Consider the following 27,678-nt stretch of genomic DNA (forward strand, 5'->3'; position numbering starts at 1 on the left):
TTTACTAGAACTGTAATAGTAACAGAATCTTACAAGTCTGAATGGGCTTCCTAACTCTCTCTTTTATTGTTAAATAAATTAAAGGGATGTTTTCTTTGGGTATTATCGTAAATCTCTGTCTTCACATGGATCCAACTTCTGCATTCTGACCAGAGGTGGTACATTCAGCAGGTTCTGACCAGTTCTGGAGAACTGGTAGTGGAAATTTTGAGTAGTTCGGAGAACCAGCAAATACCACCTCTGACTGGCCTGCCTCCATCTATTCTCTGCCTCCAGAGTCCCAGCTGATTGGCTGGGTCTTCTTTTGTTGCCCTGCACAGGAGAACAGAGCTGGAAAGCAGGTTAGTGAGGTGGGGAGGGAATGGGGATTTTGCAGTATATCCTTCCCCTGCCATGCCCACCAAACCACACTACGCCCATCAAGCCATGCCTATAGAATCAGTAGTAAAAAAAAATTAAATCCCACTACTGATTCTGACAGAAATTCCTGGTGATCATCTCTCTCTTCTCTCTCTCTCTCTCTGAAATTTTTATGCTGCCCTTCTCACTGTTGTAGTGACTGTTTGCATTAATTCAATGGGTGAAAGTTTTCAGGCATTGCTTTTTCTGGGACATTCAGCCGTACTACAGATTGGTCCCTCCCATAGATATCAGAGTTTCAGAGTTCTTTGATTTAAAGAGGTTTTTAAAGTCTGTTCCTATGTACACAAAGAACAGGATTGAATGAAAAAGCATAACTGATTTGAATGTTTATGACAAACTTGTAGGAGAACTATTGAAGATTAGTGAGACTTTCTGAACATCAAGTAGACTATTGTTTTGTAAAGTTTAGAGCAGATCTTGAAAAAAAAACAGATACGGAATTAAGGAAAGATCTAATGGTTGCTGGGAATCAATAAATCAGTGAATCAATGGCAATGGCAGCTATACTCTGAATACTAGAACTGAAATACATGTAACAATTGCTAATGCAGAAAATAAAAAATATGTAAAGAAAAAAGAAGTGCAATATTGAATTCTGTTTTTCTAAAACAGCAAAAATATTTATTTGATTAAACTACATGGCTTCCATCTGGCAAATGTAGTTGGATAGCTAACAAAATTTTTAAAATTATATATGTGTGTGTTTATGTGTGCTCGTATGTGTGTGCTCAAAGTCTAACAGCTTTCGGTCTCAGGCCTCTCACCTTAAAAGAAAAAAATATGCAATCATTCAAATTTTAGGATTCACAACTTTCTGGGTGACTCCTTGCAAAGAAAATTTTGATAATCTCTTGAGAGATTAACATTCCAATGGATAATTTTTTTCTGTGCTTTCAAGTCCTGCCAGGTAAATCCTTACCAGTAATTTCCTATCAAGGTGTAGCAGGGGCAACAATGCATGTAAGCCTCCAGTTCAGGTCTTGAATTAACACAGGCTGCCTTTTCCCACTCAGATATACTAGGCCAGTGACAAAGTGGAAGTGACAAAGTGGCTTTCTGGTTCCAAGGGAAAAAGCAGAGACATGACACTCCAAGACTTTAATTAAAACTAAGCAATTCACCTCCCCGATCCAGAAGGCAGACCTATCAAGTCAGCCAAAAGTTCAGGGTACATTTGAAGCAGCTGCTGGTCAAGGAAGTCCTTCAAGGTAGGGTGTTGTTTTTAACACTGGTCTCCTCCAAATGGCAAGTCTTACATCCCAAGTTTCAACCTTCCACCCTTGCACATCTGGAATGCACTTGCTCAGCTTGGGATGTAATCTCCCAAGGCTCTAACTTTTAAGGTTCCCATCTGTTGTGCAAAAATCCAGCTGACTCTGGAGGGGAGCGAGTGTCTATCTTCAGTTATCTGTCTGGGGCTTTTCAGTCCTTGTCTATTCTGAACCAGGCTGTTATTCCCCAGTGCTTTGACCTCCATACTTGTGCTTCTGTGCCTCATTGTGTTCAGATTCTTGACCTGAAGCCTGTGTTGTTCCTGTAGGCTTGCTCTGGGGAAGCCAGATCAGAACAAGGTCATGGAAACCTTGTTAGTAGGAGCAAGATCAGGTCTTCCCAGCTTGCTCCACTGGGCCTTGGCCATCTGTGACCTCCAAGCATCCCTCCAGCTACTGAGGACAAATCCTTCCCGGAGGCAGTAATTCCAAAGGGCTGAAAAGCAAGGCAGTACTCCCTCCACCCCATGAATGGATCCCGATAAGCCTTCTTTTAAAACACAAAAGTGCAAAGGGTCCTTTGGTGGTGGGGAAACTCTTGGAATGACGAGGATGCCTGACTCCTTTGTTGTTGGCTGCTTTGTACTTCTCTACCTTCCAAGTTGCTTTTTTTTTTAGAAAGCTAAGAGACAGACCCAAAAACCCCCCCAAATACTGCAGCTGCTGTGATCTTTTGGATAGACATTTGAGCGTAATGTGAGGCCTATGTTTTTGATACAGCTGGGGATTTTGTCAGCTACAGGACAAAATGTTTGTGCCCAAAGTTCTCTTTTGTCAAGACTCCAGAGAGCACAAGAACACTATGCTCCATTGCCTGTTTCTGCCCTGGGTGACCACGGCCTTAGGAAACTCTGAAAGTTCCCCCACCCCACCCCACCGAATCATCCCACAATTAGCAAAGCCCCGGGTATCCATGGCTCTTACTGCTGCAGCTGTGGATGGCTGAGATTGTTTGTGTTGGATTCTGTAGACAAACATCTCACTGTATGGCTGAAACACAAATTTAAAACCTACTGATCCCTTCCTTGCCAACAACTAACAGAGCTGCTGGGTCTCAATAACATTTCTTGGCTGACCGCCATTGTGAGGATAATTCTGCAGGTTGATCTCCAAAGCTGAATGGGGTCTGATCATGGTGCCCCCTTTCCTCTCTCTCTCTCTCCCCTTGATTTTCTTAGTTTTCCCCAGGACAGTCTCTCTCCTTGTCATCTCCATTCTGTCACTGGGTTCAAATAACTCGGCTAGTCGTAATCGCTATCATCTGAAAACCAACACAAAGTAATGCATCTGGAGGTTCGTCTATGGAGATTCTCAGTCATCCAGGTCACCGTTGTCCCAAAGATGCTTTTCCAAGAGGCAACTGGACTTCCTTTGTTTCTCCTTGAAGATGAACTGAAGAACTGAACAAGCTTCTTGGATGAGAAGCAAAAGTCTTCAAGGAAAAACAAAGTCCAATTGCCTCTTGAAAATGCACTTTGGGTAAAACGTCTGATAGATCTTGAGTTAGGAACGTACTAATTAAAGGCTGGGAAACCATAATACTGCAAAATTGTGGTGGATTTCAAATGAAGTTATCCTTAGCCTCCTAACCCATGGTGAGGGACCCCGGGAATTACAAGAAAAGAAGTATTCCTCAGAGATCCTACAGAAAATGACAAGTCTACTACCAGTTTTTCTCTGCGTAACTGAGTTTTAGATGGAGGAAGCAATAGGGGTACTTGTTCCTTCTGGTTTTGTTGGCCCTCTCCTCTTTCTTGTTCCTTCTGATTTATCTGCACCGCATGGTTGTCCCATTGTTAGACAAGGTTAGTCACCATTTTTGGAGGCCAGGAATGGATGACATCGCCCTGCCCTCATGCCAATTTCATTGTAAATGCAACTTCTTGTTGTAGTCCAAAGCAGTTTGTTTCTCAGCAGCTTTAAGATACGTGGACTTCAACTCCCAGACTTCAACTCCAACTCAGCCAAGGCTGAGAAACACTGGTCTAAAATCTTCTTTCTCCTCTTATAAAGCTTCAAGTGCTCCTGTCCATTTGGGGAAATGTGCTTGACATCAATGCAGGCTAACCTTCGCAGTTTGCTGGTTGCTTGAGATGACATTCAGCACACCTACACTGAATGCTTTTCAAACTGCTGCCAAATGCTTCAGTCCTGGCAAGATTTTCTGAAGCCAATTTAAAGTAAAATGGCATGAGCACAGGACAGTGAAGGGTTCAATGCACAAATACATACCCTTTAATGAGTTTGCCAAACGTTCGGCAAAAGGAAGCTATATCTTCATTTCTGTCCTCATGTCCCCCGTCTGGCAGGCATAGCCTTAAAATCAAACATTGTCCTGCTTTTTGAGTATCTTAACAAGCTCCTTGAGTAACTTTTCTCCATCCAGGGATTCCCTATAGTAAGTGCTAAACCTCAAATTAACAAATTCAGCTCTGTGGCCATAACTATCTGATTTAACGTTGCTATTTGGGACCAAAATATCTATCATTAAGCGACATGGTTGTAAATGGAAAAAATCACACGATTGTGCCATTTAGAGCAAAGGCATGTCCCAGTTGCCATTGTTAAATGAGGACCGCATATGGGTTGTTAAGTGAAAACCTCACATGATTGTGACTTTCAATATCTTCCTGGCTTCCCCACTGACTTTGCTTGTAGATAGCCAGCAGGGAAGGTTACTAAACACGATAGTGTGACCACAAGCTTGCTGTGACCACTGAGACTAGTTCTAACCACCACTTTGGTAGAGCCATTGTTAAATTTGAATCGTCGGAGAACTCGTGGTCCTTAAACTATAAGCTATAAGACTTTAATCAGTTACATGCTGAAAGCTTTTGTTTCCTAACTGGCTCTAGTACATTTTTGCTACTGAAAAACCATCTCTTCTGAGGCTGGAAAAAGTTATTTGATATACATGGGGCCTACGTAGGGTTGGTTTTTTTTTTCATTCTTAATTTTTACTGCAGATGCCCAGAGAATTAAACAGTGTGTCCTCTTCTCCATCCCATCGGTTTGTTTTCCTTTCCAATCCATGTCTGTGTGATCCTTTGCCTCTTTGGATATCTGCTAACCCTGCACACATTCCACCATATGCAGAATGCTTGGGACTGGGGAACAGGGATACAATTTTAGTTTGAAAACAGATATAAATGGTCTTGCCGTTTCTTGCAAGTGCCCATTTAACTATCGATTGTGTGAAAACGCTTTGCACTCCTTGTAAATGTATGTCAAGGTGTGGGTGGGTGTAAGAGAGGGTTGAGTTGCTTACCTGCTTTGCGTATGCTTCCTGAAAGGAAACAAATATTGTATGAAGTTTTCAGGAAAGAGGAAGCCTATTTTTGTAGTCAAATAGCAAGCTGCTGTTATGCTGGTGGCCGGGTCATCTTTCCTTCCCAGTGGAGGTGAGAGAGTTTTCATTGTTACTGAAATTATAAAATATTTATGAATGCATGCAGATATATAAATATATGTGGAAATTGCCATCGTGCTTTATGCTTTTTAATCATCCTATTGTGGTGTTAAAGAAATATCCTTCTGGGTTCAAGTTCCAAGTGGGGAAAAAGACACTGGAAACATGGAGGCTGATTGGAAAGATGGTTTAATGGTGGACAGCAGGACCACATGGCTTGGAGCTCCAAAGTGAAAAAGAAAGGATGTTCACATACTTCAAGGTGAGAAGGTCAAGAAGGGACAACCAAGATGCTGAGAGACCCTTATATAACCTCTGTTGGGCCCCACCTTAGTGTTTCCTGTTCCTGTGTAAGAAATGTATCCCATTGGCTGTCAGACTCCCAGGGGCGGGGGTCTTAGCTAACTTTGTAGGCTTTGTCTGGACCACATGGCTTCACCTGAGTGTTGGCTGATACAATCTTCCCAGGCCAGGTGGTGAGATGGGTAGAGGGCTTTGTTATGTAGAATACTCCGGCCTAGGCCTTAATGGCCCATTAGCAAAGGTGTGGGGGCTGAGTTTCTGCTTCTCTAAGTTTCTACTTTACTCTTTTTAGAGGAAATATTCTGCCTTTTTAATATTTCCCAGGATATTTCATTTTTCTAGGAGAGGGATGGGTGCTAACTTCCTACAGTGGCCCTTAGCATATAGCTTAAATGGACTCCAGGGGATGGTAGAGAGGACAGGAGGGCCTGGAGGAACGTTGTCCATGGGGTCGCGATGGGTCAGACACAATTTCGCAACTAACAACAACCAACAACAATTTATGAGATTGCCTTCCGTATACCCTCAAAACTATTGGCTCAAAAAGGTAATGCAAGCTTCCTTTCCACCCAACTGTGAATATGATATCTAAAAAAATCCAGAGTGAAAGTCAATGCTTTGTATCATATTTACATTGGACAATGGAAGTTTTGTGTTTCTCCTCCAGACCTCTTCAACTGGCATTCTTTTTGTAACATGCTGTTCCTTTCTGTTCAGTGTTGAATAAAAAACACAGCCTACTTCTCAGCCATCTTGATGACAGTTTTACTATATAGCATTCCATTGCAGAGTGCTATGGGTCAAACCAGATTCTCTCCCTCCCTCTCTGTGTGTGTTTCTCCCTCTCCTTCCCTCCTCTCTCTCTGTGTAATCTGCCACCAGGTGTGGCTGTGCCCCAAATTATCTAGAAAATAAGGAAATCTGATTTTAACCAACCAATTTTGTAGGGTCAAGGAGCTGATGCCCTGGGGTGCTGTAGTTCCTTAGAGCGCTCAAACATTCCTTTCTCTTAGCTTGGATAATTTGTGTTTAATACAATCTCAAGTTGAAAAAAATAATACCTCCAAGGAGATATATAGGATGGAGGGAGCAGAAGAAGGGATCCAAAAATGTGGTCTATGCGTTGAAAGTTCCAAAAATTGACCATCCTTGTTCTTCTCAGTCCATATAATTTAATTATCTAGCCTCTGAAACATGCTGATTACCATGCCTGGTTTGACTTGCCAAAGAGCAGAAGCAGTAGACTATGTAGGAATTCTACACCCATGTAGAGATGCATTGGCTATCTTCTTCAAATCTTTCCCCTTCCCTGTCCTGTTTTAATTTAAGGAGACAGTCAGTTTGGTGTAGTGGTTAAGGCACCAGGCTAGAACTATGAATTCTAGTCCCACCTTAGGCACAAAGCCCTAAGTTCCTATTTCATCCCAAGGAAAGAGACACACCCAAACCATTTCTGATCACCTTGCCAAGAAAACTGCAGGGACCTGTTCAGTCTCCAGAATCAACACTGACTCAAAAACACCAAAGCAATTAATCTAAGGGCAGACAATGGTGCTTTTGAGGTCAAGAAGCATCCCAGAGTAAGGCAAAGTGATATTTCTCTAGTTCAGCCTATCCCAACCCGACCCTCTCCAAGGCACTGGGACTGCAACTCTTCAGTTCCCAGCCAGTCCAGGAATCCCTCCAATCTGCCTAGTGGACACTAGTTGGGAAACACCGGTCCAGCTCCATGTCTCCCTGTGACATGGCCAATCTTGGCCTTAAGGAATCTTGTATTTAAAAAACACCTGGAATCCATTAGTTTCCCTAATCCTGCTGTACTTGTTCTCAGCGTAAATGTATGAAGAAGACCCATGGCACTGAAAAGACAAAATGGCTGCTTCTTGCTCTCCCACCCCTAAATTTAAAAAAAGAGCCTGGATGCCCTGCAAGGACCTGAGATTTATTTTAATAACCCTGCCTTCCTTTCCATTTATCTCTCCTCTTCTCCCTGTGCCTAGTTTCGGGTGAGATTAGGCTCATCTTACTTGGCCAAGCCTAAAAATTTCCACACTCTGAATGTTTGGGCCTGAGAAAGACAATTTACAGCGAAAGAAAAACAGGCAAGCATAATCAGAGGCTTTGAAAGGGGAGAAATTCCATAATTCCTGTGGCTCTTTGACAGGAAACAAAAGTTTTGTGTCTGACAGCCAAAAGTCTATAAAAACCAGTTTTTTGGGGTCAAGATGCAATCGGAGAAGGTAGGATAAGATGCTAACTTTTATTGGTGGAATTCCAGGGGTGGTGGTGGAGAGGGGAGTAATGAAAGAGAACTTCAACCCAGTTCTGACAGGGGAGCCTTGAAGGATCCAAGCAAGTATTTCAATGTCATTCCAATAATCCCTTTAGAAAAGAAACATAATGTGCTAATGCACCTTCCATCTCTTCCTTTGGCAATGGCCAGCCTGCCTGCCTTTAACTAAAAAGCCTAAATCCTTGAAAGTGTTTTACATATATCCTTTTGTGTATTGGTTTGTTTTTTTAAAAAAAAAAAAAAAACCCTGTCTTTATTACTTTATAGGAACTCAAGGCAGCAAATACACCTAATACCTCTTTCCTTCTCTATTTTACCTACAACAACAATCCTGCGAGGTGGATTGGGCTGAGAGAAAATGACTGGCCCAAAGTCACCAAGCTGGGGTGACAGAGGTGGAATGAGAGTTCACAGTTTCCTGGTTTCCAGGCCAGCACCTTTACCACTACACCAAACTGGGGGAGAGTTATTTCCCAATTAATCCAGTTAAACACAACAACAACAACAACAACAACAACAACAACAACAACAACAACAACAACAACAGTAGTAGTAGTAGTAGACACACAGCAAGAAAAAGAACCACAAAGTATCGGGACTTACAAATTGAAGTTGAGCAACTTTGGAAAAAGAAATCATGTGTTATACCAATTGTAATTGGAGCCCTTGGAGCAATACCTAAAGGACTGCCTCACTATTTGGAAATCCTGAATTATTCTACAAGAAAACCACCCTACTTGGAACAGCTTATATCCTCCGACGCTACCTGAACAGTTCCTAGGTCCTTAGTTAGGACTCAAACTGTTGAGCTACCAACCAGCCCCAAAGGCTGTGAATCTCTAATAATAATAATAATAATAATAATAATAATAATAATAATAATAATAATAATAATAATAATAATAATAATAATAATAATAATAACAACAACAACAACAACAATAACAATAATAATAAAATGATATTTGTGATACATTTTTAAATATTCAGTTGACTGAGTTTCATGTTTAATGAATAAAATAAATGATGATGATGATGATAACAATAATAATATACTTTCATAGCCCAGGTGTGAGGCACAGATAACATCCCATTTTTGGCCGTGCTGGCTAGGAAATGTGGGAGTTGTAGTTCCACCAGGCTGGCATATGTTTAATTCAGATGTAGGGTTCATTGTGTCATAGTGGGTTCCAAGGTTAAATTCCGGTGAGCCTGCACTCAGGGGCAACAATTTTAGCAAGACTGTCTTTTTTTTAAAAAAAAATAGTACAATACAGATACAGCACAAAGCAAGCAAGGGAGGTGGACTGGTGAACTCATCCGATGCCAATGAGTTTCAGCTTTCAATGGCAAGTCCATGGAAGGCTGGCTTGTCTAGCCTTGTGCTGTGGGGGCAACACAGTAGGGTTTTTGCTGATTCCTCCCTTCTCCTGCAGGTGATGGCTTTGCTTTGGTTGCTCTTTTGGAGGTCCTCCCCTTCTCCCTCTTGCAGTAACTTTTAACAGATTAACAAAGTTGAAAGGGACCTTGAAGGTCTTCTAGTCCAACCCCTTGCTTAAGCAGGAAACCTTATAACATTTCAGACAGATAGTTGTCCAGTCTCTTCTTAAAAGCCTCCAATGGTGGAACATCCACAATTTAACCATTCCATGGGATTCTACCAGTTTGCACCTATTTGCTAGAACCAGTTGTTAACATTCTAAGCAGTTCGGAGACTGGTTATTAGAAGAAATTACTGGCCTAATCCTGTAAGGAAGGCAGGAAGGAAACATTCTGGTGTTGCTTACAGAAACTGCCTCTCCATTAACCCTTATTACATTCTTGGCAGGACTAGACTTCCTGTCTCAGAAACTTCTCTAGAGTTTTTTCCCCCTCCTTTGCTGGTACTTTGCTTGTGTGGAGTGACCACCATGGCACTGAAAAAAGTGACTTATGACCATTTTTCACACTTACAACTGTTGCAGCATCCCCACAGTTATGAGAGGCCAGGGGTGGAGATGCGTGCCTCGATGTGAGTGATATTGAGTTGGCCACACCCAGCCAATAACATGACCACCAAGCCACGCCCACAGAACCAGTTGTTAAAAAATTTGAATCCCACCCCTGGTTCCATGGTCTAATTGTTCTCATAGTTTTCAGGCACCATACTAGTCTGGAGGGAGGAGGAGTAATACACCATAAAAATCACACCCTTGTCCCCTTTCAGGGAAACTCCACAAAGAATTAATAGGAATTCAGATCAGTTTCTTTCTTTACAACCCATCAGAATGTTGGGGGAAAATGTGTAAAGGGGGTCTGTTCATCTGTTAGCAAAGGAACACTTAAAACTGAACTGAAAGGGGCCACTACTAAGAGAAGCAGGAGAAGAAAGAGTGAGTTTTTTTCTTTCTTATTTACTTGACTTTACATGGCTGCCCTTCTCACCACAGCGACTTTGGGGGACATAAAAACTCAGTGCAAAATAACAATAGATAAATAACATATAGTAGCAAACGTGGGCTGGATCTGGGAGGAGTCGGTAGGGGTGGACGGGACAATACCTCTATGGATGCCTCTGGAGGAGGCCTTAGTTCACAATGATGCCGATGATTCTGTTCTCCTTTCCAAAAGTGGTATTTAGATCTGAGCTCTTTTCAACGGGTTAGGAAGTCTTGCTCTGCAGATTTCTCCTAGCTTAATAAAATACTAAAATAACAACAAGGAAATGCCATTTCCCCCCTTATCTTTGCACACCAAAGCAAGCTACATCGATGGATGAATAGGGCAAGGTTAAGTGGAGAACAAGTCCCAAATCAACCAGTTGAATGACTCACAAGCCGCTTTTCTTCTTGAGTACTCCTCAAAGTGGAGTAGTCTGATTATTGTTATTTTATCCCACGTTTTTAATATATAACTCAAAATGGCGGACATACCCAATAATGGTTCCAAACTGACTTTTGGATTATAAGAAGATGTCATCCATTAAATGGTTTATTTGTGGTGATATTCCAGAATTTCAGTGCTATTCTCCAAACTGTCCAAAAATCTCCAGGAATGAGTCAAGGATCCCTTATGCTTATCCATAATGTGGTTTATTGGGTTTGAATGTAGCTTTTTTATTTTTATGTATTTATTCATTTTTGTCCCACATTTATTATATTTATAAATAACTCAAGGCAGTGAATATACTTAATGCTCCTTCCTCTTATTTTCCCCACACAGCCATCCTGTGAGGTGAGTTGGGTTGAGAGTGACAGCCCCAAAGTCACCCAAATGGCTATTATACTAATCCAATTAGTGAAATGTACAAGATACTCGTTATAATTTTGCATGCTAGTATTATTAAATCTTGTTATGTGAACCAAGATTAGCCAAACCAGAACTTAGCAGAATGTTGGAACCATAGATGTGTGGTGTGTGAATCCAACCATCCTGGAATCTTGCATATCTGTATATGAACCAGGCTATTATAACATATTCAATAAATCATAATTAAAATAAACATGACATATATGAATCGAGCTTAGGTCATAAATTTTGTGTTCTATTACTAAACTGGGGGATTCCCCCCCTCCACATTCCAGAAACACAAAAGCAGCAAATATAATGCCTTTTTTCCTTTCTTTCTTGCCACTTTAGCCCCATGTCCTGGTATGAACGTTTGCATTGGCCTACAGGGCCTGTGTGTCTTGGATCAGGCCAATGTGATGTTTGCTTCAGTTGGATAATGTTCTGCTGGCAAATCTGTGCAAGCTTTGGAGGACTGTAGAGTTCTTCAAGAGGATCTTTTGTCCCAGACATCCGGGCAAGAAATATGCAGGAAAACAGTGGTGGAGAACAATCTCTGATGAAAAACACACCAGGCGAGTGGGGATGTGGGTGTATACGTTTGATTGCAATTCAGAAATTTTGTTGATATATATATATGTGTGTGTGTGTGTGTGTGTGCGCGCGTATGTATATGTATATGTGTGTGTGTGTGTGTATATATATATATATGTGTGTGTGTGTGTGTGTGTGTGTGATTCAGCTTTGTTCGGGTATTTTCCCATGTCATTGTAGTTGTGCTTTTAAAGTTGTAGCAACGTTTCGGCAGAATCTCATCTGCCATCATCAGGCTTCTGTATAGTTTTCATCTGATGATCACAATGACGTGGGAAAATACCCGAACAAAGCTGAATGCCATACATGTAAGTACCCGCGAAAACTTAAGAAAATATATATATACAGTATATAGGTCTTGGCGTGTTCGAGTCTTTTCCCATGTAAGATTGAAAGTATCTGGCAGATACTCTCAATCTTATATGGGAAAAGACCCGAACACGCCAAGACATACATACCTGTACCCGTGAAAATCTATGAATATGTATGTATGTATGTATGTATGTATGTATGTATGTATGTATGTATGTATGGTATTCAGCTTTATATATACACTGCTCAAAAAAAATAAAGGGAACGCAAAAATAAGACATCCTAGATCTGAATGAATGAAATATTCTTATTAAATACTTTGTTCATTACATAGTTGAATGTGCTGACAACAAAATCACACAAAAATTATCAATGGAAATCAAATTTAGCAACCCATGGAGGTCTGAATTTGGAGTTACACTCAAAATTAAAGTGGAGAAAAGCACTACAGGCTGATCCAACTTTGATGTAATGTCCTTAAAACAAGTCAAAATGAGGGTCAGTAATGTGTGTGGCCTCCACGTGCCTGTATGACCTCCCTACAATGCCTGGGCATGCTCCTGATGTGGTGGCGGATGGTCTCCTGAGGGATATCCTCCCATACCTGGACTAAAGCATCCCCCAACTCCTGGACAATCTGTGGTACAACGTGGCGTTGGTGGATGGAGCGAGACATGATGTCCCAGATGTGCTCAATTGGATTCAGTTCTGGGGAACGGGCGGGCCAGTCCATAGCATCAATGCCTTCATCTTGCCTCTGACACACCCCAGCCAGTGTCCGCTTGCACTGGCACGAAGCTGAAAGCACCAGCCTGAGGATGGTGAGTGGGACCTCGCCGAAACGTTGCCAGGATACTCTTAATCTTACACGGGAAAAGACTCGAACACACCTAGACCTACACACCTGTACCCGTGAAAATCTACGATATATATATATATATATATATATATATATATATATATATATATATATATATATATATATATATATATATATATAAACTATTTACACTAGAGGGTGCTTTTAGTGCTTTGAGAAATGAGACCTGTTGTTGTTGTTTTTAAACATTTTTACATGTAACTTAATATTACCTGTTTCCAACACATGTTCTTCATCCATCCACCCTTTACCTTACAATATTTGGCCCCCAGGCAGATAAGCAAGCATCCAAGCTAAACTCTGAGCTGTAGCCACCTGCCACTTTTGTGGTATTGTCTAATGTGACAATATCATGGCCTGGAGGCATCCTTCAAAGTAGAAATGGCTGCTTCACTTTGCAACTTATTTAAGAAATACAGGTAGAAAAAGCAGGTGGATCAGGAAGCCTGATAAAACCAAGGGAGGTATTGGGGGTCCAGTGGTGTCTCTCCCCCCCCCCGCCAATTGTCCAAGCCAGCTTGTTTGAGGTCTCTCTCCATATTTTACTGATTTGGAACCAGAAGGAGGAGCCCTTTCTTGTAGTGGGAACAATCTGCTTGCTGCTGGTGGAGCTACATTAAGCAGTTTTTATTTTCCTAAATTTCCTAAATTGATTTTAACACAGTGTATCTAGATTATTTATTGCTATTTTATCTTCTAGATGCTTTATTCTATTTTAGAAGCATGGCATGGTTTTATTATGATTGCATACCACCAGGGGTGGGATGCTACTGGTTCTGCATGGCTCTATAGAACCGGTAGCTCTGAAAGCAGCAGACACCAAACCGGTTCTGTGTTTGCTGCTGTTTGACCCACCCGTCTGCTCGGACTCTTACCTGTCCTTTATTTCCTGCTTTTTCAACCTCAGCTGCTTTGTGCGGCACAGCTGAGGTTAAGATACCGTGTTTCTCATATAATAAGGCCGGGTCTTATTTTTTTTTGAGCCCGAACCAGTAGCAACACCGATTGAATCCCACCCCCTGCACACCACCTCAGACATGACTTGAGCACCCCAGAATTGACGGTACAGAAAATAAAATAAAAAATCTTTAAAATATATTAATACAAAGGAGGATAAACACTCTAAAGCTGGGTTAGAAATCTTGTACTTAAGCCTTTGATTGCAGGAATTTAGTTGTTGAAGTAAATGGTTGGTAAAATCTTTGCCCATTTAAGATTTGTGTAAATCATTCTTACAGGCGTGGTAAGTGCAGGCTTTACAGAAATGGATACCAGCGCAAGAAGGTTCGTTTGATCAACTGTGTTGGCTCCTTCCAGCTGTGTATTTCTCTTTATTTTATGCCAGTCTGACATTATAGCAAAAGAAGTTCTCAGTGTTTTTCCTATTGGTTGTTGGGTTTTTTTTTTTTATACCTTGCAGGATAAACTTACACAGCACAGGCCATAATTCCTAGTGGAGTCACAAATCAAGATTGCTGCATCAGTAAAAGGCAGAGCACATGTTGGAAACAAGAAGTAACAGGCACCAGATTCTTTCTGGCAAAGCTGGAAGAAATGTACGCCAAATACTTGTGAAGGTTCGCAATCAGAAGTAGAAGAATCTGGGACAAGGCTCTCCAAAATGGGACCCGCCTTATTGGGAAAAGCAACCAAGGAGAAAAGATGAATAACATAGGACCTGCTTAAGTGAAATGTTCCCCAAAAGAGGTATCCTAATGTAACAGTCTTCTCAATTGGGACAGATCCTACAACTACTCACAATAAACTTCATATAAATTGGCACCTGGATTAAGTTTTTCAAGACTCTCACAATAAAATCCTCTATATGTGAACCCCAAACTAAGTTGCAGTGAATTAGTTAGGCTCCATGTTAGGAATATAAAACCTGGGCTAAAGATTAGGATCACCTCTAGATAGTAGCATAGAGATACAGAACAGTTACTATTTTTATAGTGTACCACTGTCATCTGTTGGTCCTTTGGATTTTGCCACTCAGATCTTGATGGCTTAGTTTACCCTCAGTATGTTATGTACAAACTGTTTCCTAATATGGTTGTTCACTGCCCAGAGTCACTTTGTGTGTGATAGGCGGCCATATACATTTACTAAATAAACAATATAGGGGGAAAAAAGTACAATATTCCCTGACAAGGTGCCCCAATACAAACGGGTGGACAGATCTCCAGTTTAAATAACTTGTGGAAAGCTAATAGTATGTCACAAAAATGCCTTCTTCCTTTTGCATTTGCCCTCCTTATTCCATGTTTCTCTTTATCATACAACATTTACCAGTTCCTAAGGTGTTTTTTTTAAATTTACCTTAGCTAACAATGGAAACCAAATGGTATTTCACCTAGTAGTAAACCATAACATCAACCTCCCCCCCCACCAAAAAAGAATCTGGGCCTTTTCTCATAAGTCACATTTTATTTACATAGATTGCAACCCACAATTAATCAGTGCCAATTCTCTTTGAAAATCAGTTATTTAATGCAAATTATATAACTTTACTGAAAAGTAAGAAGCTACTACCACACGGACACTGTGCCAATTCAAAACTACTCCCAGAACTCTGTGATTTAATGTTAGTGGTGTTTGAGGGCTGAACTACTTTTTTCTTTTTTTTTAATACTGCAGCTTTGTTGATTTTATGGATGACTTGTTTCCTCATTTACAGAAATTTCTTGAGTTACCCTTGCTGTATAAAGTCTTCCAATGGGAACAGTGGCTTGACAGCTTTGTAGCTTTGTAGTCAAATGGTACAAGAACTATTCAGATTTTTCTTAAATATGAACAGACAATTGTATTGTATAAAATGACATTTTGGGATGTTCTAGAATCTCTGACAAGGGCATAATTCAATTGTTTTCTGTTCTTAGTTCTCAGCATTTGGGATTTGGCAGCAGCGAAGATTACTATGGGTTGTCTTCAAGCTGGTTTGAAAGGACTGGAGAGTGGAAATGGAAGTGGAAAAGTCTGAAATTGCCCTTGGAGCCATTAAACCTCTGAGATTTATTCCCAAGTATGTGTAGATCGGACTGTAGTCTAAATTATTCATTGTCTTTTTGAAGTTAAGAATACTCATGCCATTTATGTAAGCCATTTTATCTGATTTTTCAGTACATTAGTCCAATTGCACTTAAGTGGAATCAGTCTAAAGCTAAAAGGCAAAAATTATGTTAATGGGGAAGGGATTAAACAGAAGAACACAGTTAAAATAATATAGTCAATAAATGCAGTTTATGAAGCCAGAAAAACATTTTTTTTACCAGTCATTAAACAATTGACTTATACACCATTTTTCCTGTCAGATATATTAATGGTGATATGCTGGATAATTGGAACTGAAATTATATTTAATGTTGGGGAAAGTACAAACACAAAGCCAGCTTGATATTGTGGTTCAGGCATTAGGCTAGAAACCAGGAGACTGTGAGTTCTAGTCTTGCCTTAACCACAAAACCAACTGTAAGACCATGGCTCAGTCACGTTCCCTCAGCCCTAGGAAGGAAGGAAGGAAGGAGAAACCATTTATGGGGAGGGGAGGGGAATCCTGCCAAGAAAACTTCAGGGACTTTCCATAAAATCTCTGAGAATCCGACATGATTGAATCATACACACACACACACACACACACACACACACACACACACATTATATATACTGTATATAAAACCAAGACTTCAAAGAAATCAACAGGATAGTACAGGAAATGCCCATTTTCAGACAATGTGTGATTAATCTGTATTCTCATAATTAATTATATCAATTAGATCAGCCAAAAATGATTAGGGTGAAAGCAACCTACATTTTCATCAGCGAAAGGAAATAGTTTTTGCAGATATAGCGCAGTCCTTTAAAACTGAAGTGAAGCAGGAATTGCCTTGCTTTACTATACAATGGTAAACTTCACCTGATGTAGTATGCTGTGATGTGGCTAGCTTATTTGTTGTGTAAAGCCAAACACAGTGTCTTACAAACCATGGCTTCTATCAGGATTTTCTCTGATCACAGCTTGTAAGTTCCAGCCATTAATGTTCTGCAAGACAGAGGCCAGGGATTTGCCATTCTAAATCGTAAACCTGGCTAATAAATCATGGAGTTTGTGTTTGTAAAACATGTTAACTTAAACCAAACCAAGCACAGTAAGGTTAGCATCTTAGTGGAGTGTAATTTATCACTGGTTCACACAACATATTGTGCTGTAATTCAAATGGCTAACTTATGGTTCTTTATGTGGAGAAAAACCAACCCCTATGCCTGGTTCTTTGATCAATGTTGTGCAAATCTAAGAAATAGAAATGATTTAATGAACAAGCAGATTACTGTAGATATTTCCAGTTAATACTACTGTGAAAAATGAATCAATTTCTCAGATATTAACAAACTTAACCTTGGTAGGCTCAGTTTAGTGATAGGCAATGAAGCAGACTTGTTAATGATGTTAGTTATTAAAAGCTCTCCTATATAGTGACTGGATCTTTTGAAATAGTAGTTGTTGAACTTTAGGAATAAAAAAGACAGATTTAATTAGATCTCGACCGATTCATTTTCCACTCATCTATCATGAATGAAAGAGAAAGCAAGCTTTCTTATTACACTACAGATAGTCCTCGATTTAATGACCACAATTGAGCCCAAGATTTATGTTGCTAAGTGAGATATTTGCTTAGTGAGTTTTGCCCCATGTTACAACCTTTCCTGCCACATTTGTTAAGTGAATCGTCAGAGGTGTTAAGTTAGTAACATGGTCGTTAAGATGGCTTCCCCATTGCTTGTCAGAAGGTCGCAAAAACTGATCACATGACCCCGGGACACTGCAACCGTCATAAATAGGAGTCAGTTGCCAAGTGTCTGAATTTTGATCAGATGACCACTGGGATGCTGCAATGGTCGTGGGGCAAGTGGTCACAAGTCATTTTTTTTCAGTGCTACTGCAACTTTGAACAGTCACTAACTGAACTGTTGTAGTCGAGGACTACCTGTGCCTTTGTTCATTTGCTTAGGATAACTATCTGTATACACTACAAGCTCTGTTACCCATTAAGAACGTCCACATTACACCTAACTGGTATGTTCATGATTGCAATCTGTGGTTGGCTTCCGGAAATCTTTGATAATAAAGTTGATTAATTTTTAAAATGCCATAAGATACTTTGTCATCAGCAGCCATGTCTTTTCTTAAGCAAGACTGTTGTTTGTTCTTGCTCGCCCTCCCTGCCCAGAATACTTCCGTATCCTGTTTGTTGCCAGGAGTGTGTTTCTCTGCTTGTTTTCTTTGTGTTGCAAGACATACAGTTCGACAGGGAAAACAAACATCCCAAAGAGGTGCTAAAAGTGATGCATAAGGAATCTGTGTAATTTCTCAGCCATGGATGAGCTCATAGGCCTAGCGAGAGGGACACTGTTTGCACACTTCCATGGACACAGCCCAAGGAAACAGTCTGACCTCTAAGATCTGGAGATGGAGCAGGATAGCAAAATATGTCCCTCCCCAATGCAACCCAAGGGATCCCTCAACTGTACTTGCTGTTGGAAAGGAGTGTTTGCTATGATCATCATACTCTCTTGACAAAATTCTATTAGCCCTGCTTCATTTTGTACTCCAAGGCTAAACTTGCCTGTTATTCCGGTTATCTCTTGGCTTCTTACTTTAGCATTCCAATCCCCCATGATGATAAGGACATCATTTTTTGGTGTTAATTCTAGAAGGTGTTGTAGGGCTTCATAGAACCGGTCAACTTCATCCTCTTCAGCACCAGTGCTTGGGGCATAGACTTGGACTACTATGATGTTGAATGGCTTGCCTTGGATTTGAACTGAGATCATGCTGTCATTTTGGGGATTGTATCCCAGTACTGCTGTAGATGTTCAGTCTTGTCATCCTTTGTTTGACCACGTCCAGCTTGCCTTGATTCATGGATCTTACATTCCAAGTTCCTATGGAATATAGTTCTTTACAGCATCGGACTTTCCTTTCACCACCAGATACATCCACAGCTGAGCGTCCCTTTAGCTTTGACCCAGTAGCTTCATTCTTTCTGGCACTATTAGTACTAGCCCTCTGCTCTTCCCCAGTAGCATATTGGACATCTTCTGACCTGAGGGCTCATCTTCGGGGGGGGGGGGGGGGGGGGGGGGGGGGGGGGGGGGGGGTTGTTTTGGGGGTTGGTTTTGGTGGGGGTGGTTTTTTTGGTGGGGGTGTGGGGGGGGGGGGGGGGGGGGGGGGTGGTTTTTTTTTAAAAGAAAGGGGAGGGTGGGGGAAAGAAGGGAAAGGAAAAAAAAAAAAAAAAAAAAAAAAAGGGGGGGGGGGGGGGGGGGGGGGGGGGGGGGGCCCCCCCCCCCCCCCCCTGGGGGGGGGGCCAATGTCTGGGGGGGTGGGCCGGTCGGGGGTCATACCACTCTTTTGGTTTTGCAGGTGGTTTTTTTTCTTTTGTGTACTGTCCATGGTTGAAGTTTTCATGGCAAACATTGAATGATACCATGGTTAAGTGGGGTTTGTCTCAATTTCTTGGTGTATTTTTTAACGTGGGGAAAGGGGCTCTTCTTGTGAAATATTTCTGGACTTTCTCAATTGTGCTAATATCAGATATGTAATGTGGGTTCCAGACTGATGAACTGTATTCGAGTATTGGTCTAGCAAATGTTTTGTATGCTCTGGTTAGTAGTGTGATATTACCAGAGAAAAAGCTACGTAGGATTAGGTTAACAACTCTTAATGCCTTTTTGGCTATGTAGTTGCAGTGGGCTCTAGCACTCAGATCATTAGAGGTGAGTATTCCAAGGTCCTTTACAGAGCTTGGGTCATCAACAAGGTCTTGACTATTCAGCTTGTATTTTATTTTCTGATTTTTTTGCCAATATGTAAGACAGAGCATTTATTTGTTGAGATTTCTTTTCATTGTTGTTAAGCAAGACCCTTCACCAAGACAAGGCATTGATCTATGAAGGAGTCTCATAAATTAGAACCATAAAAAGAGTTTGCTTATTTGCAAAATAGCTACCAGGGTGGATATGGCCATTTTCAGGAAGACAAGAGATGGATATGGGCCTTGCCATCTTGTCTAATGAATTGATAATGTTCTTGATCATTCTTCAATGATCGCTTTTCCCAGGTGGGGTCCTAAATCATTCCGAGAAGTATCATTGATGCTAGCCTTCTTCAACCTGGCGTCCTTGTTCCCTTAACCATCCCTAGCCTCCCTATTAGCTAATAATTCTAAAAACCAGAAGTCCAAATTGGAAAAGATTATTTTAAAAGTAGGGGGTTTGCCTGAATTTTTTTTTCTTCCTAAGATACTTTTTTTAAAGTTGATAGAGTAGGAAATGATAGTGTATGTCCTTAGGCTGATTACAATGGATATGAGATCTCAGAATGAGCTGCAGAGATGCTCTTCAAGAAAAGAAAGGGTTGGTTTTTTTTAGCAAGTAAAGGCTGGGGATTGATTACATTGGTATGGCAACAGGAAAAGGCTCAGCCTCAAAAGAACCTGGGTAATAGAATCTGGTTAAGAAAAAGTTATCTATCTAAAGACGTGGCCCTGTCAGATTAGGCAACACATGGTTAAATCAACAGACTGCTCTGGTATAAAGTAGCTTCTTAAGTTCTTAAATTCCAATACTTGTACAATTTGGTTTTTTCCCCCCACGGCTTCCCACGGTGTAGTTGAAGCTGAGGTGATTCAATTAACCTGATATTGCACTCCCTCTTCACTAAAGCTTAATCTCAGTTTATCTTTTGATCGCCTTTCCTTTTTGCCCCAACAGCATCTGGCACATTCCAGAACAAAAGCAACAGGAACCTATTGAGACAAAATCCCCAGCAAGGAATTCTCCCAGTTGCAATCCTATTAAGCGGTCCTTTTCAGAGCCATTGTTGAATTGAAGCAATGTATTGTGGGGTAGGTCTGGAAGTAACAGCTCACATACGTTGCCAATAAACCAGCAGATCACGGGTAAGCGATAAGCAATCAACCTATTGTCAGACAGTTTGCTTATAATTCTGGTTTACAGCCATCTGGAAAGTTTTGAAATGACAGGACCATATTCATCTCTATTACATGTCTGTAACCCTCTCAGGAGCATCTATGAATCATTCTTTTTGCTCACTACAATTGTTTATTGATGTACACCCACCTTGGGGCAGGTGTGTGTATGGAGAGAGCTGCTTCTTACTGGGCTAATTGGGTGGCAGTAAGAAAACCACTGGAACAAGAGGAAAACTGGTGTTTGAGAGGCATTGCTTTGTTTAAGCTAAGATGTGGGAGATCAACAACAACAACAACAACAATAACAACAACTGCTACCAAATTGCAGAAAACTTTTCCCAGTGGCTTCAGAGCAAAGAGCTGAAAGCCTATTTATTTATTTATTTATTTATTTATTTATTTACTTACTTACTTATTTACTTACTTATTTATTTAGCTTTTAAATTTACTTAAATAGAAAGTCAAAGTTACCAGAGAAGAAATCACCTCAAGCTGATGCGATAAGAGTCAGACTAAGTCTGGGGAAGCCTCGGTTTAAATTCTTCACCTAGACAAAAATCTCATCGGGAGGCTTGGACTGGCTTAAATTACCTCACAGAGTTATTTTGTGCAAAATAGGGAGAAGGAACAAGAATGCAATTCATCATCTTACAGGCCCAGAGGGAACGTTGAAAGGCAGGGGGCGCACTCACAAAATGGCTTCCTTGTTTGTTCATGAAATTTGTTACATAACACTCATTTACCTAGGGGCATACCAATCCCTCATGATGCCCTGAATTATCTTTGAAGGTGGCGTCTCGCTTCACAGCCTGCAGTCAAAAGGTGTGATGACCCAGGGTGGGGATACAAAACAAACACAGTCACAAAAACCTGGTGAAGCCCTTTTATTCCTTCACTTTGCTTCCAAGCTTCAAATATCCTTGACTGAAGACAAAAAACTCCCACACAAGCAGTTATAAGAAGGAGGGAAAAAATAACACAAACCAGGCAAGATAAGGACTGGAGGACGTCCACAGATAACAGAACACACACTGGGAAGGATGCCAAACTCAGAGAGGAACCATAAACTAGAGATATTCCCACGCATGTCCTTCCTCTTATTCAGTTGTCACAGCTGCAGCCCATGAAGAGGATCAAGGCTCTCTCTTTCTGAGTAGACCATGTCTCTCCCTTATCCTCTCCTCCTTGCATGGGCTAGGATGGAGAGGGGATGGGCCTGGGTCCTCCTCTGACTGTCCAGCTGGCCTCTGCCCTTCCCCAGCCTCCTCCACAACCTTCCGAGCCACACTTCCACTCCCTGTCGGCTGTTCCTCCTCTCCCTCAGAGTCAGTCTCCACCAGGGGCATGACAAAAGGGTTTGCAGAGAGGCAAAAAAGTCAAGATGGCCACCTCAACCATATCATTGCACGTGAAAAAGAACAGGCCTTCCATCACATGCTTTGGCTACTATGATGACTTTTATGACTGCTCCCTGCAAACACCCCTGTCACTTCCTGTTTATTTATTGTTGTTAAAAAATCAAGTACAAGAACTAGGAGCTTACCAACAGAGCATCTGGAGACAAATTAATGCCCAAGAGCAAACTCTGAATATGACAATTGACGCTGTCCTCACATGCATACAGGTAGTCCTTGGCTTACAACAGTTCATTTAGTGACTGTTTAAAGATACAACAGCACTAAAAAATAATAATTTATGACCGTTTTTCACATTTACGATTGTTACAGCATCCCCATGGTCACATGATCAAAATTCAGATGCCTGGCAAGTGACTCATATTTATGACGGTTGCAGTGTCCTGAGATCATTTGATTCCCTTTTACAACTTTCTGACAAGCGAAGTCAATGGGAAAGCCAGATTCACTTCACAATCGTGTAGCAGTCGTGTAACTAACTAATTTAACAAATGCAGCGATTGGCTTAACAATTCAAGGTCATAAAAGTCACTTAACAAAATGTCTCACTTAGCAACAGAAATTTTGTGCTCAGTTGTGGTCGTAAGTCAAGGACTACCTTTACACACAATACTCAGCCATCCCATTCAAATCTGCTGATCTTCTCAGATATCAAATCTCATTTAGACAGAGTTGAACTATCAGCACCTGAAGAGGTCTGGATCCAATATTCCTCAGGTCTTAACCTGAGCCCTCAATAAATTTTAATGTACATGCAGTCAATCATTTTGTCTGGCCCTAGATATAAATCTTTGTCCATACTGAGATTTTACAAGAAGCCCATCTCCAGGCACAGTTAGGATGCTGTTTTGCAGACTTGGCTACCCTCACTTCTTCCTTGGGGTAGGAATTCTGCAGCATCAGTGAGTCCCCCCTACATATGGGGTGAGTGAGAGGGGGGTCTGGGCACTGCAGGGGAGGGGGGGGTCTAGGACAGTGTCATTTACTCCCAGCTTGCCATGATGGAGAGCAGCGCATCTGCAAATTCATAGCTTGCGAGGCACTCAGCGCAATCATTCCAATGCTGCCGGTGAAATATGTCCTTGCCGTGCATTGCTAATGGGAGCCAAGCAGATGGTACAGCAGCCATTAAAGGTATAAATAATGGGCACCACGGTCTGCCTGGCATGGGGGAATGGGTGCCGCTCTCTGCCACCTGGGCTGAGCCTAGCAGGGAAAGGGCGACACCTAATGGCTGCCGAAGGCAGAGCAGCAACACAAGTTGCGCTGAGCATAGTTTTTAGCCGGGATTTTCCCATCTGCAATGGGTGCTAGAATTCAGCAGAAACCCGTTGCTCAGCCTACTACAGGCTCTAATCCTGATATAGTTTAAACATAAATAATGTCTTTGTACATTAAGAAGCCTTCTGAGAGGTATGACTTATGGATCTGATGATTAGACAGAACTGATGATAGAAAGAACGGGGTTATGTTGTAACCATAAGAGGCGCATTTAGAATTGTACTTATAACTGCTGTAAAGATCAGAAGCTACTTCACTGTATCTTTTATCTTTCTTCTAATTTTCTTTCTTGCACTTTTACCTTTCTCTTTAATTTCTCTTTTGTTTCTCTTGCTTTGTATTAGTTTATATTAGTTTTTAATCTTCCTATAAATATCTTTTAAGAATAAAACCGTATAGATACGCTATAGGGGTTACAAATGACAAAAGAATGATTGAATAGAATGTTGCCTATCATCAACTTTCTTACCTTTGAAGTATGATTCTCAGTCTCCGTCCAACGTTGTCGTTGTCATCATCATCTATGAAATCCATCACATATCTAGTGATAGATGGCTTGTTTTTTTTTTTTTTAACCTTCCTGTTAATATTGACTTCAGGTGACTGCCTGAATCAGTCCCTGCAGTTTTCTTGCCCAGGTTTTCAGCCGTGGTTTGCCCTTGCCTGTTTCCTGGAGTGGAGAGAGAGGATCTGGCCCAAGATCATCCAGCTGGCTTTGTGCCCAAGGCAGGACTAGCTCCGTGTAAATTTTGCAAAATATGAAAGTCATATAGGCAGGAAGGTTAGCCCATTTTGCACGGGAGCGGGGGGCAGGTTGGAATTGCAGCTCTTTGTTGGGAACAGACAAACTTCTTGGAGGTCTAGTGGGATAGGCCAGTGGATATTGCTGGGCTTCCATGTTGGATTCCATCTCCCGTCAGCTACAGTCAGCCTAGCAAATGTCTGTGGATTGTGAAAATTGTCTAAAAGGCCAGATAAACACATGTAATAATATGTTTATGATGCAGGCAGCAGATGGCTGTAAATTGTAGGCGGTTTGAAAGCCCTGGAGTTAAACTAACATTCTTCTATTGCATTTGTGTTATATTATTCAAAAAATAATATAAACCAACCTGAATTTAGGACTGAATGTTATTCCCAAGTCAAAACACTTTGGACCTCTTCCAACGTACAATATGTGCATTTGTGGAAGTGTGGACTTCAACATTATGCATATCGAAGTCCCCTGAAATTATTTACTCACATTTGTTTTTATATCTTCAACCTTACACCAGCATGCTTTAATATTCCATGGGAAGCTTACAAAATATTAATTTCCTTTTAGCTTTAAAACATTCCCACATCAGATGCACTTCTTTCTCGGGGATTCCTAGTTGGTGGTGAAAATAGATCCTAGTTGGAAAAGATAGACAATTGTGGGGCAGCACAGAGATAGATTTCTGCTAAATTAATGAAAGATGGCTACTCGATCCCGCTTTGCTTGTTTGTCCATCTAGCTCAATGTAACCTAGTTGGACTGAGGGCAGCTGCCCAGGGGTGGGATTCAAATTTTTAACAACCGGTTCTGTGGGCGTGGTTTAGGTGGTGGGCATGGCTTGGTGGTCATGGGACTGGGTGGACATGGCTTGGTGGTCATGTTATTGGCTGGGTGTGGCCAACTCAATAGCACTCACATCGAGGCATGCATCTCCTCACCTGGCCTCTTATGACTGTGGGGATGCTGTAACAATCGTAAGTGTGAAAAATGGTCATAAGTTACTTTTTTCAGTGCCATTGTAACTTTGAATGGTCATTCCACACAAGCAAAGTACCAGCAAAGGAGAGGGAAAAAAACTCCAGAGACGTTCCTGAGACAGGAAGTCTAGTACTGCCAAGAATACAATGAGGGTTAATGGAGAGGCAGTTTCTGTAAGCAACACCAGAATGTTTCTTTCCTGCCTTCCTTACAGGATTAGGCCAGTAATTTTTTCTAACAACCGGTTCTCCGAACTGCTTAGAATGTTAACAACTGGTTCTAGCGAATAGGTGCAACTGGTCAAATCCCACCCTGCAGCTGCCTCTAATCTCTTTAGCATATCTGCTGCTGATCCATATCATAGGAGATGCCAAAAATTAAACCTGAGGCTTTTTTCATCGCAAGCAGAACATTAGCATATGGATTAAGACTGTTGTGCGTTGATTGATAGTGACTAATGAAAGTGGGATATGTCCCATGAGTTAAATTAGTTATGACTTTTTCTTAATTTACATAGGGGCTGTTTTTGTAGTTACCATGGCTGTTTAATTATTATACTCCGCACCAGGAGTCCTGATTGAATTATAATGGGAGACAAATGGAATGAAATGGATGGATTGATGAAACTAGGCATCTCTCTTGTTGTTATACACCCTAATCTCTGTATATATTGTTCTTTAGCAGCTCTGAAAGACAACATATAATTCTCCTATAGATTTTCATATCGAAGTGGGGGCTGCCAAAAGATAACCATTGAAAGTGTGACTTATTGCAATTATTGTTCTGAACCAGCCATTTACTGGAGGACTCTTAAGTGTTAGCATTATAGAACAGAAAGGTAGTTTGATCTCCTTTGTCACAACATTTATAATTTTATAAGCATCTACCCAAGTCCATATTTAGTGGGGCTTTGCGGAGAAGACAAGCAATACTTTGCAACAATCTTTTCTATTTCTTAGGGATGGGGAACTTGAAACATCCAACTTTGCTGAACTATATTTCCAGACATCAATCATCCTTGACCAGATTGTTAGGGACTGTTGGATGTTGTCACTCAGTTACACAAGAAGGAACATATCTTCTGATATGTGGTTTCATGCTAATCTGCCTTTGCCCATCTTTAAATCCAGCAAATAATTCTCTACCATGGAGCTTGTCTCTTTTCCATGACGTCCAGCTTGGATTTCATTTATGAAACTGGGGACATATATACAAGATTTAGAAAAGAGATATTGGTTGGGATGATGCCTCCTCCCAACCTTGAAAAATACAAGCATCTTGTTCTTAGCTGTCTTGAAGGACAGGCGGAATGTAATGATATTTCAGGCCCCCATCAAGCCAAGAAGACTGCTTTCTTATTCCCATGAGTCTCTCTGGATAGGAGTGAAGGTCAGGTTGTTGCCACAGCAGCAGTGTTACTTCAGCCACTGCCTGGATATAATTAGGTGGGCATAAATCACAACTCCCTGGCATACACGGCTGGGGTTGTAGTGCTGTCTTGATGTCTCTGAGACCAGCCGGGTCATGGGCCCAGCTGCCTGGTGCCTTCCAGAATCCCAAAGCGCGAAGTGTTGTCGCCAGTTTGGTTTTGCTTCTGACAAGGCCAGAAGGGAGCAGTCCCCTTGAGGGAGGAACCGTGTCATTGCCTCTAACTAGTGCTTTATCTACATTCATTATTCTCAGATGGATTTCTCTCTGCTTTCCTCTACCCATAAAGTTTCCACATTTTGCAGGGACAGGAGACTGGTGCTGAACTTCCTGCATTCTTGGACAGAGATTGAATTCCTAAATGAAGCCAGCAAGGTGATGATGAGGGATGCCAGATGAGGAGAGTGACAATAAACAAGTTGCTCATTCTCCATTATTGTCCTCCTGCTGTCACTGGAAGGAGAAGCGATGTTTGCGTTCTCCAGTAACGCTTTATCGTTATGAGTGAGTGTAGTGAAAGGGGTTTAACATAAGAATGAAGCTCACCCCACTGAAATGCTCTTACTTTCTTCTGTGCTTCTCATCCCCTACCCCCACAACTGATCCCTGTGCTAATTAAATCAGCCTAGATCCCAGCTCTTGATCCCACTATTACTTACCTTGAAGTTGTTACACTTTCTGATAGTTAAGGCCAGTGTTCAAGTCAAAGAGTTGGAAAGGTAGGGTATGAAAAGCTCATTACAGAATTTTCTTGCACTTTGATTTCACACGCTCACCATCTGATTGATGCATACCATTTCTTCCGTCGGGGAGAGGCTTCCACCTAGTGGCCCTTTTCTGCAATGTTTCCCCCCCCCCCCAAGCTTGCAAGACTGAAGTATTTACTTGTAAAACCAAACAGAACCACCGTTTTGTAATTCTGATGTTTAACCAAGTTTCTGTGCACTATTTTGATTTATTTATTATATTACGGTGACTCTGGGCACCTTAGAATAGGGTAAAAAGCTCTAACTTGGTACTGAGTGATTCTTCCAACAGGTTTAAAATAATATGGTTGTATTGTGTGAAATCCTGTGGAT

General features: G+C 41.2%; 1 long non-coding RNA gene across 1 annotated transcript; it reads left to right on the plus strand.

The window, feature by feature from the left end:
- The first annotated feature begins 13,751 nt into the window (after positions 1-13,751).
- LOC148132285 (uncharacterized) lies at positions 13,752-27,310 on the plus strand. The gene is made up of 5 exons (XR_015747804.1): positions 13,752-13,815; positions 14,173-14,459; positions 15,632-15,774; positions 20,520-20,707; positions 25,689-27,310. It is a non-coding gene; the product is annotated as an uncharacterized LOC148132285 (long non-coding RNA).
- The last annotated feature ends 368 nt before the right edge of the window (positions 27,311-27,678 follow it).

Source organism: Notechis scutatus, chromosome 2 (genome assembly GCF_049901735.1).
Source record: "Notechis scutatus isolate UNSWTSFEM ecotype Mainland chromosome 2, rNotScu1.2, whole genome shotgun sequence".
Taxonomy (NCBI): Eukaryota; Metazoa; Chordata; class Lepidosauria; order Squamata; family Elapidae; genus Notechis; species Notechis scutatus.